This window comes from Lingula anatina, chromosome 7 (genome assembly GCF_051362555.1).
Source record: "Lingula anatina isolate TDL-2025a chromosome 7, LinAna3.0, whole genome shotgun sequence".
NCBI lineage: Eukaryota > Metazoa > Brachiopoda > Lingulata > Lingulida > Lingulidae > Lingula > Lingula anatina.
In genome coordinates this window covers 5,540,490-5,546,489 of record NC_141773.1, presented here as the reverse complement: position 1 = coordinate 5,546,489, position 6,000 = coordinate 5,540,490, and positions in this window count along the sequence as shown.

Genomic DNA, 6,000 nt, shown 5'->3' with positions numbered 1-6,000 from the left:
TGGCAATCTAAATGTGACCTTAAAATTGACCTTTGACCTACTTTACACCATGAACTGAATTTTGCAAATTTTGCTTTCCTTTTATCTCCAAAACTGGCAGAGATAGGTCCATAGTTACTATTGAACTTGAATAGGAAGTCATATACTGGCAATGTAAATGTGACCTTGAAATTGACCTTTGACCTACTTTTCACCATGAACTGAACTTTGCAAATTTTGCTTTCCTTTTATCTCCAAAACTGGCAGAGATAGGTCCATAGTTACTATTGAACTTGAATAGGAAGTCATATACTGGCAATCTAAATGTGATCTTGAAATTGACCTTTGACCTACTTTTTACCATGAACTGAACTTTGCAAATTTTGCTTTCCTTTTATCTCCAAAACTGGCAGAGATAGGTCCATAGTTACTATTGAACTTGAATAGGAAGTCATATACTGGCAATCTAAATGTGACCTTAAAATTGACCTTTGACCTACTTTACACCATGAACTGAATTTTGCAAATTTTGCTTTCCTTTTATCTCCAAAACTGGCAGAGATAGGTCCATAGTTACTATTGAACTTGAATAGGAAGTCATATACTGGCATTATAAATGTGACATTAAAATTGACCTTTGTCCTACTTTTCACCATAAACTGAACTTTGCAAATTTTGCTTCCCTTTTATCTCCAAAACTGGCAGAGATAGGTCCATAGTTACTATTGAACTTGAATAGAAAATCATATACTGGCAATCTAAATGTGACCTTGAAATTGACCTTTGACCTACTTTTTATCATGAACTGAACTCTGCTAATTTCTTTCTCTTTTAACTTCAAACTTGACAGAGATAGGTCCATAGTTACTCTTGAACTTGAATAGGAAGTCATATACTGGCAATTTACTGTGACCTTGAAATTGACCCTTGACCTACCTTACGAAGAACTTAAATTTGATTGTACCATATATATTTTTTGCAATAGTTTAAAAATTCTTGTTGATTGCATTTTTACAGCTTGTCAAGCACAAAACTGGTGGCTGTGTCCCTTATTTTGTGTATGTGGGGGTCTATACGAATGCGCTTGCTCCAGCTGGTGGTACAATATTCGGAGGCGGTATCGCCTCTCTGATCCTCTAGTTTTATCTTAGATCACATTGTACTGCATTTGGATGTCATTTAAAAATCGTAATTAAAACGTTATTTTGATATTTCAGGAGTGCCAACTCTGCGATGATCCTGCAAAATGCACATACTTCTGACTAATAGAACCTTCCATAGCCTTCTAGTCGTATTTTGGCACCTTACACGGGCACACACGCACTGACGCGTTCAAACGAACACGTGGCGTGTGCAATATGGCGTAAATGGAATATGCTTTTATTTTGATTTTCAAAACATTTTAGGACTACCCCATGTTTTAATATTTTAAAAGTAGCATACAAAGGTCGATCATGTTCCCTTTTCAAATTATACTCGATAATTGAGCATTTTTATTTTCACATTATACCTTAATTGGGACAAGCTCGGATACAATTTTCACAATGTTGCAGGTTAAAGTTCGGGTTATTAATTAATTAATATTTTGTTTACATTGATTTAATTTGCATTATAGGAATCATTTTTATTTTCAACATTTGTAAGTGTTATTATAAATCTGTCTGATCCTCTGCGTGACAAGATATTTATAATTGCATTCTTTTCGATCTAAAAGACACAGACATCAAAGTGATATTAATAACTTCCCCCATCTGAAATATATTTTGCGGCTTCTGAGTAAAGAAAAAACTAAGACCTCATTCCCAGAGATTAGATCTATCCAAACTAGATCGACCTAACTCCCTGGGGGTGCACGCTAAATAGCTGTCACCCTAGCGGGCACGAAAGTTAATTACCCCCTTACAGCTTGTAGTAGGTGGGACGGACATTTAAGCCGGATTATCTGACTGTAATCTAGTGAGACTCCCCACGGGGATAGATCGATCTAAAACTATGGGAAAACGTCCTAATACTTAAATTTGTAATAATATGTGTTGAAATTGACTCAAATTATTTTGTTTTGAGATCAAGGTTAGCAAGATGCGTTGAAATGTGTCACAAAATATATATATATTCTGGATCTGCCAATTTTGAGATGTTTTTTCTGCTCAAATTAAAAAAGCATGTCGCCCCTTGGCCTGCCCTATATACCGCACTATATGTATAATCTATATATAGTACTAATGATACTTTCAAATGTCCATGGAAAGACCGACATATTTCCTTTTCCCGAATATTTAATTAAGCTCGGCACCATTTTTTGAGTAAAAAGCATGAATGGTGGTGTTGAAATCCCAGTACAAAAAGAGAAAGTAATAGGAGCAAGTTCCAATACAAACCGACCCACGTTTTCTTAATGTCAGTAATTCATATTTTATTATTTTATTTGACAAGAGTCTATGCCAATTTAAGTGTGCATAAATATGTCTTTATTATACTTCATCATAATTTTCTGTCGTGAGATGTCATAAATAAATAAATAAATAACACATTAGAATGTCTTTGTTTTATAGTTATATATTGGTGTGCTTTGTGTGACTGCATTGATGTGGATGACAGTTGAGATTAATCCTTTCTGAATGGTGACAGGTAGGGCGAGTCCTTTTGATTTGAGGGGTGAGAGCTGGGTAGAATACATCCGATTTGAGGGGTGACAGGTGGGGCGATTTCATTGCATTTGAGGGGTAGCAGGTGGGGTGAGTGCATTGCATTTGAGGGGTTGGAGGTGGGTCGAAACCATTTGATTTGAGGGGTGACAGTTGGGACGAGTCCATTCCATTTGAGGGGTAACAGGTTGGGCGAGTCCTTTTGAGTTGAGGGGTGAGAGGTGGGTCGAGTTCATCCGATTTGAGAGGTGACAGGTGGGGCGATTCCATTGCATTTGAGGAGTAGCAGGTGGGATGAGTCTATTGCATTTGAGGGGTGACAGGTGGGACGAGTCCATTCCATTTGAGGGGTTATGGGTGGGTTAAGTCCATTCCATTTAAGGGTAACAGGTGGGGCAAGTCCTTTTGAGTTGAGGGGGGATGGGTGGGTCAAGTCCATTCCATTTGAGTTGTAGCAGGTGGGGAGAGTCCATTCCATATGAGGGATGACAGGTGGGGCAAGTCCGTTTGAGTTGAGGGGGGATGGGTGGGTCAAGTCCATTCCATTTGAGGTGTAGCAGGTGGGGAGAGTCCATTCCATATGAGGGATGACAGGTGGGATGAGACCATTTGATTTGAGGGGTGACAAATGGGACAATTTCATTTAATTTGAGGGGTGACAGGTGGGACAAATCCATTCCATCTTAGGGGTCACAGGTGGGCCGAGTCCATTCAGTATAAAGAGTGCATGCAAGTTAAATCATCACAAAAATACATTATAATGCAGTTGCAATGAGCCATATAAAAGAACACATTTTTTTAAAGTATTGTGTAAGCAAACTTTGGAGGAAATAAACTTGTATCGTGCATAAATAGACATTAAATTATTAGTCTGAAATTTGCTTCAGCACAATTTAATAAAATGTAACCTTTTCTTCTGCACATTTGGGACTGTGTGGAAATAAAGTTAAATTATCAAAATTAAATTATATATGAATTTATTTCAAATATTATTTTAATAAGATTTTTTAAATACATTGGAATATACAGAACCAATTCTTTAGGGGGAGGAGTAATTTCAACTGTTACCATTTCAGAATTATGTCAGATTCTCTCAACTTTCTCATTATTTCGTTCAAATTTAAAATGAAATTGGATCAATTTTCTGTAGCAAAAACCAAAGCCCTTTTAAAATGGACCTATATTAAATTAAGAAAATGATATGAGGACGACCTTATTTATTCCAAGAGATATAAAAACAATGTAGCTATAGAATAAAATGTAATATATAGATTTTCAAAAACCAAAATCATAAATCCATACAACTTGTATTTATACAAGTGTGTTAGAAAATCTTGAAGATGAAAATGCTCTAACTTTTTTATTTTTATTTTTTAATTTTTTATTATTATTTACAAAATACTGGGCGTATTTAAAAACATTTTAAGCTTTTGGATTTAAGATATTTTCTGTTACTGTAGAAGTCATTAATCCCAAACGCAATATTTACAGATCAGTTTTAGCAGATTAAAATTGAAAGTGCTCAGACAGTGATCATATCTTCATAATTTTACCCCTCTCCCTTTATCTTCACTTCTATCTTTACCCTTATTATTCCATATCAAAGAGAAAAAAACACGGAATAACAAACATATTTATTCAGTTTTAATATAATAGAAGCATGAATGTGCGTAGGGTTCCAGAACGTGAAAGGCTTGGTTGCTAGCAGGCGCGTGTCGAGCAGTACTCAGTATCTCAGTGGACCTCTGAAATGAAAAGGTAATGTTAAAAATATCTGACTAAACGGACAGGCTCGAAATATACGAGTAATGCATTTTACGTCAAGATGGCACTTGAAATGCCGTGGGTGTTTATTGACTTGTCCGATGTTCAGGCTCAGATTCACGTAGCACCCAGTAAAGGCAATCGATATCGATGTTGAATTATGCCAAAGTTAAGATCTGAAGTTAATGATAAAGATATTTGAGATATCTTGCTTTGAAAACAGTAACATTGAAAACACTTCTTAAATTCGTGTAGGTACTAGGGGCTTAAATGTATTTTACTTACTATTTAATGTTGTAATATCTAAAGTCGCTAAGCATCACGGGTTTGGGGGCTATATTTCGCTTTATTATAAACCATTTTCCCGTATTTCAACACTGCTTACAAACATTTTACAGGTACATGTATAAAACTGACTTTAAATTGATAAAAAGAAACGAAGCCCCACAGAGATAAAAGTAACCATAAGATTATTCAAATGAAAAGGAATTTTTATTTCTTTTTAAACTACCGTGATCGTCGTAAAGGGAGACGTTTGAATTTTTGGTAGAATTTGGACATAAAATTAAACCAAAGAATTTATGTACACGTTGATGGGGAACACATATCACTGAATCAAAAGCTCAGAACTTGGACAAGCATTATCATCTAAATTAGGCCATCTTTGAAATAATATTCCCATATACTAATATGCTAGCTAATGTTCTGATAAAAGACACGGCAGGCAAAATGTAACAAAGAATCGTAACAAATAATTGTCATATGTCATCATGCTCAACCTCATACTAACACAGACTTGGGAAGGCCACAGAGTAGTCAAAGGCTTTGTTAGGTACAGCTCAAGTCAGTATAGAAATGAAAAACTTAATCTTATAATATAATAAATATTTGTCGTAAATTTTCTTGCATTCGTCATTAATATCTATACTGACAGAGGTTACTGAAGAAAAGGTGATACTTACGAAATATCCATTTGCTTCTACGCCCTATAAAAGCTCTACATTGCGACTGCAGCACGCGTTGAACATTGCGTCTTCTCTCAACTGTGTCCCACTGGAAAGTGAGCATTCGGGAAGACAGCTCGCGCTACGTTGAGCAACTTATTGTTATGCAAATCACGAACAGGTATGGTTCATTTTAGGTGGGGGACTGGGGCTGACACTGTTCACGAATGTTCACGGTCCAATACATGTAGATTTGACCAAGACGTATACTGAACGTCCTTGATTTGAATGAGGTCCACTTGTTGTTAAATGTTGAATACACCACACTCTTTCAGAAATATTGCACACGTGTTTTCCATCATGCAGTTTCATTTATCTCTGATACATTACTTCCACAAAACACAACTCTAGGGGAAAGAGAATGTATCTTGATAATGTTTTTTCCATCCATAGACGTACACATATTCCTATTGTTTTATTAAAAAAATAATGGAATAGATAAATCCGAGTACTGATCCAAGTGCCTATAGAAAAAAATAGGCACCGAGAAACATGTGTCCTTACAAGTTATAGGCCAAACAAAACGGTATTTTATGTCAATAATAAATGTAATTGGTAGACACAGTGTTGGGTCATACAAGACGAGTCCTCTCTACATAAACGTTCAC